Source organism: Helianthus annuus, chromosome 6, assembly GCF_002127325.2.
Source record: "Helianthus annuus cultivar XRQ/B chromosome 6, HanXRQr2.0-SUNRISE, whole genome shotgun sequence".
NCBI classification, from domain to species: domain Eukaryota; kingdom Viridiplantae; phylum Streptophyta; class Magnoliopsida; order Asterales; family Asteraceae; genus Helianthus; species Helianthus annuus.
The window spans coordinates 132,604,916-132,619,383 of record NC_035438.2 but is presented as its reverse complement, the minus strand read 5'-3'; the positions used below and the strand labels follow the sequence as shown (position 1 = coordinate 132,619,383).

General features: G+C 39.6%; 1 long non-coding RNA gene across 2 annotated transcripts; it reads left to right on the top strand.

The window, feature by feature from the left end:
• On the top strand, nucleotides 1–2,386 carry LOC110865952. 2 transcript variants are annotated; one of them, XR_002551121.2, is made up of 5 exons: nucleotides 1–245; nucleotides 360–443; nucleotides 1,238–1,310; nucleotides 1,621–1,699; nucleotides 2,095–2,386. It is a non-coding gene; the product is annotated as an uncharacterized LOC110865952 (long non-coding RNA). The 2 variants fall into 2 exon arrangements; XR_002551120.2 differs by lacking the exon at nucleotides 1,238–1,310.
• Nucleotides 2,387–14,468: the final 12,082 nt, after the last annotated feature.

Here is a 14,468-nt window from a genome sequence, read left to right as displayed (position 1 = left end):
TCCCCCCAAATCCATTATCCCCAAATTAAACTGCTTAACCTATTTCCCTCCTCCCCCTCATTCATCAAAATCGTTTTCTCTCCCGCAGGCCGTAATCGATTGCATTGATAACACTGAATCGATCTCAACGAAAGGCTTCTCCCTTTTGCACGTAGTTCCAGATGAAGATGTGATACAGGCACCACCAGACAACCATGCGGACGCTCCACCCTGGACCACCACCGATACTGCTTGTTGATGAGACGGTATTTAACTCCTTTTTTCTTAGCATGGATTGTATGGACAACATTGATGCTTTGTTTTTCTTTGGTATCATTAAAGCTATGTTTTAACATATTCATTATATATAATTTTTACAGTAGGTTCAAAGATGCCTGCCAATTGTTCGATGAAAGGCTTCAAAGAGCTTTAGTGCTATAGTTACTTTAACATTTAAAACAAAGGTAATGTACTAATTTTTGAAGTCCTAATTGTGGTAATTTGCTTAATACAAAACTAACTAGTTTAAAAGAAAAAAAGAATGAAAGGGTCTGTGGTTTTTGGTGATCCTAAAAATAAAAAAGGATATAATTTAGATAAGTTTTGGTTATAATGAATATACTACATATTTTAGAACTATTCTAGGATGAGCAATTGAATACTAGAAAATCTGGAAATGCTATTTATCGAGTTTATAGACAATTAAACAATCCTATTTTTCCTCATGAATTATGTGTGTTGTTCATGGAATCAATTAACGGACCAACCAATTGTCTAGAAAGACATAATTAGGGGTGTAAACAAGCCTAGAGGCTCGAGAGCTACTCGTTATCGGCTCGGTTAAAAACTCGAACGATCCGAACTTTGACGAGCCCGAGCTCGAGCATGAATTAGAGCTCGTATAGTTATCGAGCCCGAGCTCGAGCCTGATATACAAAGCTCGTTTAGGTTCGCGAGCCTAAACGAGCCCAAACAAAAATTTATTTATTTTTTATATAATATCATAATAATGATGATAACATTGGCGAGCTGAGCTCGAGCCGAGCTTTGGCTCGTTGAAGCGATATTGAAGCAAGCTCGAGCCGAGCTTTTTGTTCGTTTGAGGTTGTTCTCAAAATAGCTCGAGCCGAGTCAAACCAAGCTCGAGCTTTGGGTTTTACTCGCGAGCCGAGCCCGAGCTCAAATAAATAGGCTCGAACTGAGACGAGCTCGGGCTCGGCCCGGCTCGTTTACACCCCTACTGTAAATTTTAGGGCAGCTTTGTGTTAAAGTGGATCACGCAAGGATTTCAAATGGATTTAACTGAGGAAACAATTGTAATACAACTTCAGGTACATCACTCATCCTTTAAGTTAGTTGTTGTTTTGAAAAACTATATTAGTATGTTTCTTTGATATGAGTTAGTATGTCAAATTCTGGATCTGTTTTGATCGAGTATTGGCTAACTGCTTATTGATACATCATACATTTGGTTAATTTAAAAGAATGTCTTGGATGAATTTTGGAAAAACCCATCAGTCAAGTTTTGGAAAGACCAGAAGTGAAAGGGGTTATTAAGGGCATATTTTGGACTCAGTTTAGTTTTGGTTGCTCATTCATACATGTTATATAAACAAGTATTATATACAATTTCCTGTGCAGCTTTTGTCTTAGAAATGAAGCCAGTCCATCAGGTGTTCTACTCATTGTTTTTGATCCTCGACCTGATGCATTAGATCAGGTAACGATATAAATTCGTTCTAGCTATTTCGAAGAAACTTTTTGAATGTTGTTCATAGCTATTTCGAAAACAGAAGAACCATAAGTATTCATAAGTAGCCCTAGTTTCCACATTTTCTACTAATGACGTCAAAAACTAATTTGATGTAAACCATATTCGACTTCAACCTGCCACACCGCATGATAGCGCTTCCTAGTTATATATGATTGCTGGTCCTGTGATTTGAATGTGTGACTTTTTCACCTGATCTATACATGATTAACTTAGAAGAGGTAGTGGTGGAATGATATGTTTAAAATATATTTCTGTGTCTCTGTGTGCATTATGTTTCGCTAGGCAATTATTTTATTTATCAGATTATTAATTTTATAAGGCTTATTTCAACTAATTTACAGGTTGAAGTTGAGAAAAACTAGTTGCTGGAAATGCGCAAAAGGATTGAAGATGATCATTAAAGAAAAAAACACCGAGCTTGAAACTATGCGAAAAGAGTTTGCTAGCTAGCGACACAACTTGGAAGCTATGATGCGGAAGGCTATGAAACAAGTAGTTGGAGATCGAGATGAGTAGAATGTTTTCACTTTTTTTATTATTGTAATTGACTATAAAGTTTTAAGTTTCGACAAACATGTTGAAGTACACACTTTGATTATCAGTGATATCTTTGTTATTATTGTTTTCGTGTAATTACTATTGAATTTATGTTGTAAGGTTGCATTTGTGTGAAAAAAATGTTGCTTTTGCTATAAAAAAAGGTTGCATTTTTTCTATTAAAAAATAATAACGGTTGCATTAGGCCTTGAAAAAGGTTGCATTTTTGTAGAAAAGTTGCATTTGAGTGTAGAAAATGTTGCATTTTTGTAACTAAAATACAAAAAAAGTTGCATTAGAATATAAAAAAGGTAGCATACTAAAAAGGTTGCATTTGACTAGTAAATGCAACACTTAAAAGAAAGGTTGCATTTGGTCTTAAAAAGGTTGCATTAGATCTAATGCAACTGCTTCTAATGCAGCTCCCGATAAAAGGTTGCATTAATGCAACTTTTTATCAGGGTTGCATTAGGTTCATTTTCCTGTAGTGCCACAAAAATCACATCAAATTAAATGCCATTGACGTTTATCATATTAATTTTAATCAATTACAATTATCATTTATTTACATTAAAAAATAAACACAAAATTGTAAAATATAGAAATCATAAAATAATCACTTCAATTAAAAGTTCAATCAATCTTCAAAGATTCCAAATGTTTAATAAATGTCGATCTAAGTCTAGTGATCAAACATATAACCTAAATAAACTAATAAGTGTATGAATAAAAACTCAAAACTTCATTGTGTTCATGAACCTCCGTACATTTGAGTTTTCTACTGACTCGTTGACTTCCTTGACGTGCTTGGACACGAAGGTGGTTCCTAGTCCCCTGTTCGCCACACCCAATTACACCGTTCGGCTTTCTCGGCTTCCCACACCCAAACACAGTCGTAAGTCACCTATAGATCACCTAAGAGCACCATTTTTCCATTTCTCCATTATGCAAAGCTTTTAGATCACCTGACAACACCATTTTTTGTTTATGGGTTTGCGATTTCCGACGTTTCCCCTTTGGCCGACACCCTCATCAAATTCAGCATGTTCTAGGCTAGTCAGACTCATTTCAAGACTCCCAAAAGATCCTCTCTTCATCCCTAGACTTGAACCATGGTCCTTGGTCATGATGATTAAGCCCAAAATGCACCTGAATCTTCCAAATACAACAAAATTAACACACATACAGTTAGCATTTAACCTATCTATCAAACCCTTCACTGTGGGCCACAGATTCAGTTCTAAAAATATGCTAAAAAATAGAACCTAGCTGGATACAAACATAACTTTAACATTTATGCATTTATTTGTTGTCTGTTTCACACGTTCGGGTCCAAGACTACGGAAACTGTCACAATGGGCCTTTTGTTGGGTTCGTAGGCTTTAGGGTAGCCGACCCTAATTAGGGTTAGCCGGCCCTAGTTAGGGTTAGCCGGCCCTAGTTATTAGGCCCACTTAGTTAACTTGTTGACCAAGTAGGAAACCCTAATCTAGATCTATAAATACCTATGATGTAATTGTAGTCTGTGTCATTCTGAAAACAGTTGTGAGCATCTAATAAAAGTGAAACCCTAGTTGCAACCCGTGGACGTAGGTCACCTTGGCCGAACCACGTAAATTCTCGTGTTCTTTATTTTCTGCTAGTGTGTGTGTGTTTGTTTGTTCCGCTTCCGCTCGAGCCTACTCTGATCCGATACCCCTAACAAGTGGTATCAGAGCCAAAGGTTCAGTTAAATACACAGTTCACACGGTTATCGAAGGAGAGAGCTGGACGAGAGATCTTGATCTGCTGTTGCTGCCGTCGCCGCTGACTTGTTTACGGCCCGTACCTATTCTCTTGTTACGGCTCGTAAGGTCTAGGGTTTGCGCCGTAGGGTTTGCTGTTGCAGATCTGGTGGTTTTAGGGTGTTTGGCGATTAGGGTTTCGGTTGCTTGGTTCCTTGTGGTTTTTTCTGGTTTTCTCGTTTGCTATGGCTGAAGACGGGAAGTTCCGAATCGAGAAGTTCAACGGTACTGATTTTGCATGGTGGAGAATGAAAATAGAGGCGTTGCTTGGTGAATGCGATTTGGATGTGGTACTGGAAGAAAAACCTGCTGGAATGGATAAAGCTGCCGAGGCAATTTGGAACTCAAAGGACAAAAAGGCAAGAGGTAAAATTACATTGGCTTTGACGAGGAGCGTTGCATTTAATATCATGAAAGAAACAACTGCTCGTGATATGTTAGAAGCTCTGTCAAATATGTATGAGAAGCCGTCTGCCGGTAATAGGGTGTTCTTGATGAGGGAACTGTTTAATATGAGAATGAATGAAGGCAGTTCAGTTGCTGATCACATTAACTAGGTCAATTCAATTTTGTCGAGGTTAGCAACTGTGGGCATGAAGTTGGATGATGACACTTAGGCTGTGGTTTTGTTATCTTCATTACCTGATAGTTGGTCAGGATTTGTGACAACGGTCACTGAAACTGTTGGAACTGGAAATTATCGTGTTCTTTATTTTCTGCTAGTGTGTGTGTGTTTGTTTGTTCCGCTTCCGCTCGAGCCTACTCTGATCCGATACCCCTATCACCTTTGGGAAGCACTTACTCGGCCTTGACAATCCTTGAACCCCCATAACAGCCCTTAGAACATGATTAGAACCAAAACTAAAGGATTATATACGCTTACCTTGCGATCCACATTAACTCCTAGTCCATTCTTGATGAAACTCGCACAACCATGCCTTGTTTGGCTCGAACCCACCACCACAGCCTCAACAATATATAAAGAGAAGTAGCTTGCTAAGCTGGTCCCTAAAATCCAAAACCAAAAGCAAGTCAGACTCTATTTTTCTCTTATTTCATATTAGTTTGCTAAATGGTAAAAAAGTGGAATTATGTTTCTACTTTTTGCATTTTACTGAACACCTAACATGGAAATCACTAATGAGTAAAAATTTTTTGCACTGGTACACCACAGCTTATTGTTAAATACCAAAAGCCAATAGTCAAACTGTTTAATGAACACAACTAACTGTATTACCTCAAAAGCACCTGTACACGTCCATCAAAGTTAATTCGTTTAAAGGTGCGTTATCACCGTAGGATGTCATGCATGGTAGGCAAGTACTCCGTGATTAACCTACAGATGTTATAATACTTCATAAATAAGAAAATAAAACATTTTTTGTAAACTTTTTTATCACATACTCACGCACCTTGTAGCGACTCCTTCACACACCGGAACACCTACATTTGTTCCTTGAACTTTTGCACCAAGCGTAGCAAAAGCTAAGGTATCTTTCAAATCAATGGCTTTAGGCCGTATTAGGGTCATCATGGATTGACCTTCGTTGTATGCCACCACTGCCTGCAGTAGCTGGTGCACCACAGAATAACTCTCGTGTTGTGCCAATCATCACTTAAAAAGGTTAAATTTTTTAGATTAACCATGGTGTTTCAAAAATTATTTATAAATACGAGTAGAAAAATTTTAAGTATGAAAACGTACCAGACCTACTTCTCCTTAGTCTCTGTATTAGCAAGCTGAAGAACCCAGGTATCTTCCAAGAAAGAAATTGACCAAAGTATATAAGATATTCACTTCTTGCTTACAAGAACCAATGGATTTCACTAGCTTGTCTTCCTAAATATAAGTAGAATAAGAAAATGCAGTTTTTAATATTTTGCAAGACAAAAAAAGTGTATCCTCAAACTAAAAAATAAATGAGGGAATATAAATGTAAATATAAAATAATTAAATACTAACGGGAGACACTTTTGTTTTCAAGTGAGTCGATCATTAGCTTCATAAAACTGATTCCTCTCTTCCCTAACGTTCTGAAGCCGTCCAATGAAATGTTGAAGAAACGAAAGTGATTTCTTAGTTTTTTAATCAGGTTTCTATCATTTGATTATAAAGTTGAACGTTTGATTTATCTGATGCATTATGATAAAAACTAGAAAAAGAATAACATTAAACAATAATGTTTAAGCAAAATCGGACGTAAATCGTTGAGCAAAATCGGACCGGAATTGTTGAGCAAAATCGAACTTGAATAGTTGAACATAATCGAAGAACAAACAGCAAGAATCAAATATGTGATTGTAGAACGATCAGCCAAATCAAACCTTCCAACTAGTGATTGAACCTTTGATTGAAGAAACTGATATAGATCGAACCGGATTGGGGGAATCCAGAAGAATAACAGATAGACAACTTGGAGATTAGGGAGATAATTTACTCATTTCATTCCTACAGGAAACAAACATTAACGGACTATCATACCATCAAACACTACTTGCTAATTCAAATGAAAAGATACCCACTACAAGAATTATAAACATAGAATACTCAAACTGTCCCAAAGTCTACTGTAATGAGCATGGTTGAAGCATGAACTAGGTTGACCCACTCCCATTATATGTGTTATTGGCTATGATTGGGGTAACACAAACGAAACTGGTTGAACCATTGATTGATGAAACGAAAGTGATCGAACCCGTGATTGAACTTTTGAACCGAGGGCCTGATAGCTGATTTAGGAATCGACAAAGAACCTGGATCGAAGTTCTCTTGACAAAGGGGTTGATTGAAAGGAGAGGCTTTTTATTTTTTATCAAAAAGAAATAAATAAAAACACCCATTTTGGTAAATGTTTTTCAAATCACCCATTTTGGTAAATATTTTTTTCACCAACACCTATTTGGAAAAAAACTCAAAAGAAAATATATCAAACATCAGCCCTATATGGAAACTCCAATATAAGATGCTTAAAGGTATTTATAATAGAAGAGCATATACAAACCCTTTTTAATGTTGCATCAAGGTCATTTCTCTGTTTCTCAGACCTGCAACATCAGCAGCCAATTCCAAAAACAGTTAAACAGAACAACGTAATCATTGTAATATTACTCTCCTAAAACAGTCTTCTTTCTTATCTTTAAATAGTATTCTTCAAACAACAATTGTTTGTAACCTTTCTCTAATACCACTTTGTTACAAAAAAAACAAAAAAAAAACATTAAAAAAATTCCCAGATTAATACTATTTTAAACATGTTGTTTTGACTCGAACCTTATTTGGTTAGAACCTGTTTTGATCCGGTACGCAACCCAACCCAACCCAACCTGTGACAACCCTCACTAAATCAGGTATCCGTACGACTTAATTAATATTTAATTACTGCTTAATTACTGTGCTTGCTTGAAATTGTGGATAAACTGCTACCTGAATACTGATACATGTACATACTTGCATCATACTTTCTTTGCTGTCACTCTATTATTACATACTGAACTCTAGTGACAACCTTGATGCACAAAAGCACAGTAGCACAATGAACGGATAACCCATCAAACATGCTGATATAGCCAGCATCAGGCAGACACTGCCTCTAAGGCCTGTATGAGCCCGAGATAGTTTACTACACTAGTAGAGAGTGTAGGGATAAGAGGGTTGTAGAACTGCGTCACTAGGTATAAGTTATAGTGACCGGATGTGCCTAAAACGTACTTTAAGTACAAAATTCAGCACTTTAATTAAAAATTCAGCATTAAGCTAACTAATAAAGTGCCAAAACATGAGAAAAATATTACTAGACACTTTCCAAAGTGTCGGGAATAAGTTGTGTCACTAAAAATAGTAATAACGACACTTTAAAGCTTTGTTAAGTACTTTAACGGATCACTATCCAACCGAACAACCGGACTTTACCCGGAACATAAAAATATTGCCATCAACACTGTTTTTCTTTTTCTGAGCCAGTTAGGGTCCCCGAATACCCTAACACCCGCTATAATGCATAACATACTAGTAAATGGTTGCACCTCCTAATCATCTAACTATAACTTAATTACTTAGTTGGAAACCAACCAAGGACCCCCCCCCCCTAACCGAACTCGTCCCCAAGGGGACACCCTTTGTACTTTGTTGATTATTTAAATCATATATGTCTAATATCAATTAGACATTGGAACCATTAGTTAAACTTGAAGGATTTTGTCTATAAGTAACCATCTAAACCCACCATAACATTCATCACAACACATTACACAAATCACTCTCTCTCCCCTCTCTTTGGTTCTCGGCCGAACACCACCCACCATCCATCCATCATTTTCGATTTTGATCAAGCAATTCCAAGTATCTACAAGTGTAAAGGATCTCATACAAGGAAGCTCGGTGCACTCGGATTGCGAAGAACCTCACCACATTGCTTTTATCCACTCGTTTTTCGACTAGTTTCTTCCCTAGCCTCGAGCTAGTAGTAAGTGACTTTAAACGCCCTCTTGATCTATTCTAAAGTGGTTAAAACGAACTTTGTCGGTTAAAATTCATGAACTTACAAGATGACATATGAAAAGTTTACAAAAATGTTAAATATGTTGGATAAAAGCTATGAAGTTGTGTAAAGATTGTAAGACTTGTTTTGTTGTAATTATTTAGTGTCGATCTATGGTAATAGTAGCTCGGATCATCATCTAACCCGGATTAATCATGTTCATGCAACATGACTTAGTATGTGTTTAAGTATAAAAAGGGTTAAATGATGAACGTTACTACTTACTAAGCATGAACTTGTGTAAAATCAATTTTTCTTATGAAATAGTGTTCTAAACTAGTAGATCTACAGATCTACAAGTGGTATTTTCAAAGGACCAAGCGTCAAAAGAAATCATGTTTTCTAAAACCGGGTTTTACATGAACAAGAGTGATTTCGTAAACACACAAGTGTATGGACACTTGTATAACACAAAGTTTTGACAAAAGAACTATTTTGTAATGTTTACAAGAAGTTGTAAAGATGTAACTTCTTTAAAAACGAGACTTTCAAGAAACCGGATTGATTTATACAAAGATCCACTAAAAATAATGGAAAGATACTACATATTTTGGAAAAACCACAAGTTCATGTATTTTTGCGATTTATATCTATTTTGACTAGTGTAATGTTGAAATATTGTTTGTTAATGTTGGGAACATTGTTGATTTTAATTTTAAAAGAAAATGATACGCTAGAAAGCGTGGCCACCTCCAGTTACAGGGGAAACTCTGGCGAAATTTTTCCAAAAACCTAACACTTTGAAATATTTTCACTACAAGTATTATAAATATATTTCTAACTTGTTTTCAAAAATATAAATTTCGCCACGATTTTTATTACAACATTTCTAAGTGTCGGAGGTGGGATTTTCACAAAATAAAACTTGATAAATATATATTTAGTGTATATTTTTCATAACAACACTTGTGAGATTTTTATGATTATTTTGTGAACTATACAAATATTATTTTTAGGGTAAAAATAATATTACCAAATATTAACGATTCCAAAATAATACGAACGCCTTCACAATAAATATTAAGTTACAACGGTATTATCATTAATACCACCCGATCTTTATCCGTAACTTACGTATTTTCAGAAAATACACATAAATATGTATTTTGACAAGGATATTATTTTGGAGAATTGTGTGAAATAAAATATAATATTTTTGGGAAAAATATTTATATTTTGGAGAAAGGATTAAAATATATATTAAGTGAGACTTAATAATATATTCCGAAGATACAGAAACGCACATGTATTAAAACCCCCATCATTGGGAAGGAATATAATTACCAAATAATTACAAAGTGTAATTACGAAATAGTTGTCTAACTATTTCCCAAAGACATTAAACCTTAAGCTAAGGCACGGCCGTCCGTCTAATAGAAGTTAGCACGTGTAGGTCGTCGCACAGCAGATTGATCAGGAGATTTACTTGATAGAGACGCACCACTGTGAGTTCATGTCCCCCTTTTCTCTTAACTGTTTTCAGTTTTCTAAACTGCGGGGGTGAAATACATGTTACTATATTTACGAGTACTTTTTTACATGGTATGGTTAGCATAAGGAGGGTTACTACTTAGATCATGTGAGTGGGTAGGCGCAACTTGAGGCCATTAATCCTCATTGTAGGACCGAGGGACAGTAGCGGTAGATCTATCTGGGTGTAGCGAGCCCAGCCCCAGGCCCAGCATAACGGACCTCGGGGTGACTTTGTGCCCAACGCATAAATCCGCTAGGTTTGAGTCTTCCTACTTGCACTTCACACATATCAATGGCCTTGCAAACCATTGGTGATCTCTTTTTCCTTATTTGCTACATACCAGGATTTTATACATACAAAGGTTTTTATTACTCACTTACACATGAACTCGCTCAACATTATTGTTGATTTTTCCAACTTACATGTATTTCAGGGAACTAAAGATCTGGCGCGGTATGTTACGTCTTCCCGCTGCATAAGGGTTACGAGGTCATCCAAGATTAAGGGTTGTGACTTTTTCCTGGACAAGTCACAGTTCTTAAACTGTGTTTATTTCATGTTGATGTTTGTGTCTTCTGAACAATGTTTTATGTTATCAGGTTGTAGATTCCGTTGCATGAGTCAACGTTTTAAGACAATGTTGTGTTACTTATGTTTTAAAACTTAAACAATGGATGATCTTGCATGGTTTTATTTTCATATAGCTTTGTTATGATTAAGCTATGGTATTAAGAAGTCACACCAAATTAACCACGCTTCCGCAAAGCCAGGGTGTGACAGCTTGGTATCAGAGCTCTGATCATAGCGAACTAGGATTCCTTCTCGAGTCTAGACTATGATCACTAGGGCTCTCACGAAAACATTTTTACACTGCATACCACTTAAGTCCAGATCCAAAACGTTTTTATAAACAAATGTTGAGCACATTTTATTTATTATTTATAGGCTCAGCCTGGGAGGCTGAGGCTCGGTCTGGGAGGTCGAGGCTCGGTCTGGGAGGCCGAGGTAGTTGTCTAGTGGGACTAGGCAGAGCAGTCTGAGAGGCTGGGAGAATTGGCTAGTGGGACTAGGAAGAGCAGTCTGGGAGGCTGGGAGGCTAGTGGGACTAGGAAGATCAGTCTGGGAGGCTGGGAGGTTAGTGGGACTAGGAGAACTACTTGATTGCTTAATTGGTGACTAATATGTTTATCTGATTGTATGATTGATTATTTGTGCATATTTGTGTTTGTGTTACAGACACCATGGATTCATCAGGCACTGGTGAGTCGGACACTACGGGCCCTATGCCCATCGTCTCACACGACCGAGAGTCTTCGGAGCATGAGGTCCACACATCAGATGTTACCAGCACGGATGAGGATGATTTCCAGCCCTTCGCGCTACCCGAGGATGCTGTCGAGCTCGCTGATGGCCCTTTTGTCGGGGACTTACCGCTCGTGGAGATCCCTGCCCCTATACCTCTTGCCGCATACCCTGCTCTTGATATACTCCTCGACGTCGACACTGATGACGACGTCGATTTGTTTGATGACGAGCCCCTGGAGGATGATGTTGAGGGCGAGGCTCCTGCTGAGGAGTCACCTGCTCACTCACCCGTCCCAGACTCTTTCGAGTCTGTGGCCTCTGCACAGTCACACACTCAGGGTGCGCAGCACTATTCTCATGCCTCAGATCCTGATAGGGCATCATCTGCTGCCCCTGCCCCGAGCTACGCTTTCGATCACGACCTTGATGAGGATTCCGACCCTGTCTTTCCACCAGGATTTGAACCTGACCAGGACATAGAGTTTATACCCCTGGATCAGCCTATGGAGGACCCGGTTGACCCAGTTGACCTTGCTGACCCTGCGTTTGCTGACCACGCAAATTTTGAGATGGCGTTCGATGACCCCGAGCCTGCCATGGCCCCCGAGCCGGTAGCCGCTCCTGACCCTGTGTTTGAGCATGACCCTATTCATGCTGGCGTACCCATTGTTGACCCTGTGATTGCTGATCTATCCATTGATGATCATCCTGTTGATGCTCCACTACTGGAGGGCGATCATGTTGTTGCTGCAGCTCAGGCTGATGCCCCTCTCATCGCTGACGTACCCGCTGAGCCTGCTGATGTCGCTCCTCTACCTGATCCTGTTCCCCTGGAGCCCGATCATGCACTATTCGCGACCCATATTGATCCCTGTTATGCGCACACCCAGAATGGGTGGATTGACGCTGATGATGAGCTCCCACCTTTTCCCCCACATACCACCGATGCGCGTCACATGGATTTCCCTTCTTCGTTCGCTCAGTTCACACCTCCAGCTCGCCCTGGAGAGGGTTCCTCGGCTCATCCTTTTGGACATGTGCCGACATCTATCCCAGTTGTACCACGATTTTCTACTGCTATTCCCCCTGTTCCTCCATTTTCTGTGCCACCTTTTGCCCCAGCGAGTGAGCCATTCCTTTGGACGTCACCACCTATTATGCCGCCATCCGACCTCTACCATCCTTCCCATATGGGGTATTCTATTGAGGACGTTCTTATGTCGTTTGTTGTCCAGCAGGAGGCACTCACAAGGCGTATACAGGAGCTCGAGAGAGCTCAGCCACCGCCGTGCCAGTGTCAGGGTCAGACCCACCCTGCTACTTCGCAGCCCTCTCGACCATTGCCACCGGACTCTGCTGCACGCCTTTTGGCACTGGAGCAGTAGATGGCGTCCTGGTTGCGTTCCCAGAGAGCCATGGAGGAGGACTGGCTCCATTTGCGTCGTTTGTTTTATTCCCATTTCCCCCCTCCTCCACCGCCATCAGTGTAGAGCTCTTTAGTACAGCACGGGTGGACGTTGGTGAGAAGACGGCGATTGCTCTGACCGCACAGCTTTTTGGAGACTGCACACTGATTCTGACTTTTGTTGACATGTATATGGATGTACTGACACTGATTTGATATAGTTTTGGACTGGGGTGATGTAGCCCTTAGTCGTTGATGTTGTATGACACTGTTATGTACTTGTACACCTTACCATGTGGTCTCGATTTATGGCAATGTAATCGAAGTATTCTCATCATATATGATGTTTGATTGATTATTTATGTTTTATGACATGGGATGTTGTGTGATGGATATATTTATAACATGGGATGTTGTGTGATTGATATGATTTTAACATGGGATGTTATGTGATTAGTCTATTTATAACATGAGATGTTATGTACTATTACTATCATTATATACGTACGCTTTACTATGGCCTGACCCATGTGAACACATCGTTTAGAAGATGCCGCCGAGACGTCAAACGCAAATGCCTACCAATGAGGCAGAGCTTCAGCAAGTCATCGCTGCTGCCATCGCACAGTACGCCGCCTCTCAAGGAGGGACTAGTGGAAGTAATTCTGGCAATACTGGCAACAACAATCCGCCTCATGGTAATACAAAGTCATTGAGACATACCATGATACAATTGGATATCTCTAGCAAGGATGCTAATGCCATTCATATGTTGTAACGTATGTGCAGGGTGCACCTACAAGCAGTTCCTAGACTGCAAACCTGTCAACTTTGATGGCACCGGAGGTGCTGTCGCTTTTGTTCGTTGGGCCGAGAAGACGGACTCAGTTCTCCGCATGAGCAAGTGTGCTCCAGACCAGCAAGTTACCTACATTTCGGGGCTATTCTTGGACGGAGCCCTGTCCTGGTGGAATTTACAAGTCCAAACACTTGGTGAAGCCGCTGCATATGCAATGATATGGAACGAGCTGAAAGAGCTCATGCGCCGGAAGTATTGCTCTCGTGCAGAAATTCAAAAGTAGGAAACTGAATTTTGGCACCTGAAGATGGAAGGTCCGAAAATCGCAGAGTATGTTCAAAGGTTTCACGACTTATCTCATGTGGTACCTTATATGGTCACGCCAGAATTCAAGCGGATTGAGCGCTTCATTTGGGGTTTAGCTCCTCAAATCATAAGTATGGTGACCTCATCCAAGCCTGCGACAATTACTGAGGCAATTGATCTGAGCGTGGCTCTCACTGAGGAGGCTATCCGCCTAAACAAGTTCGATGATGTCGAGAAAAAGAAGAAGGAGACTCACGTCAAGTCGTCCGGGAGTAACAAACGAAAGTTCTCGAACTTCAAACAAGGCACTAGTGGGGTTGTTAAGAAAGGAGAGTCAAGCGCGCCAGCTCAAGTTACAACTGGTACTGGAAAGAAAGGAAAGGGATACATGGGCACCCATCCCAAGTGCAACACCTGCCAGCGTCACCACTCAGGCCGATGTGGTTTAAAAGTATGTGAAGCTTGCGGAAAAACGGGCCACTCGAAGGATTCATGTTGGGCCACTGTTGGCCGGGGAGGCCAAGGAGGATTTGGAAACAGAAACAATAACCGGGGTGGAAATGGAAA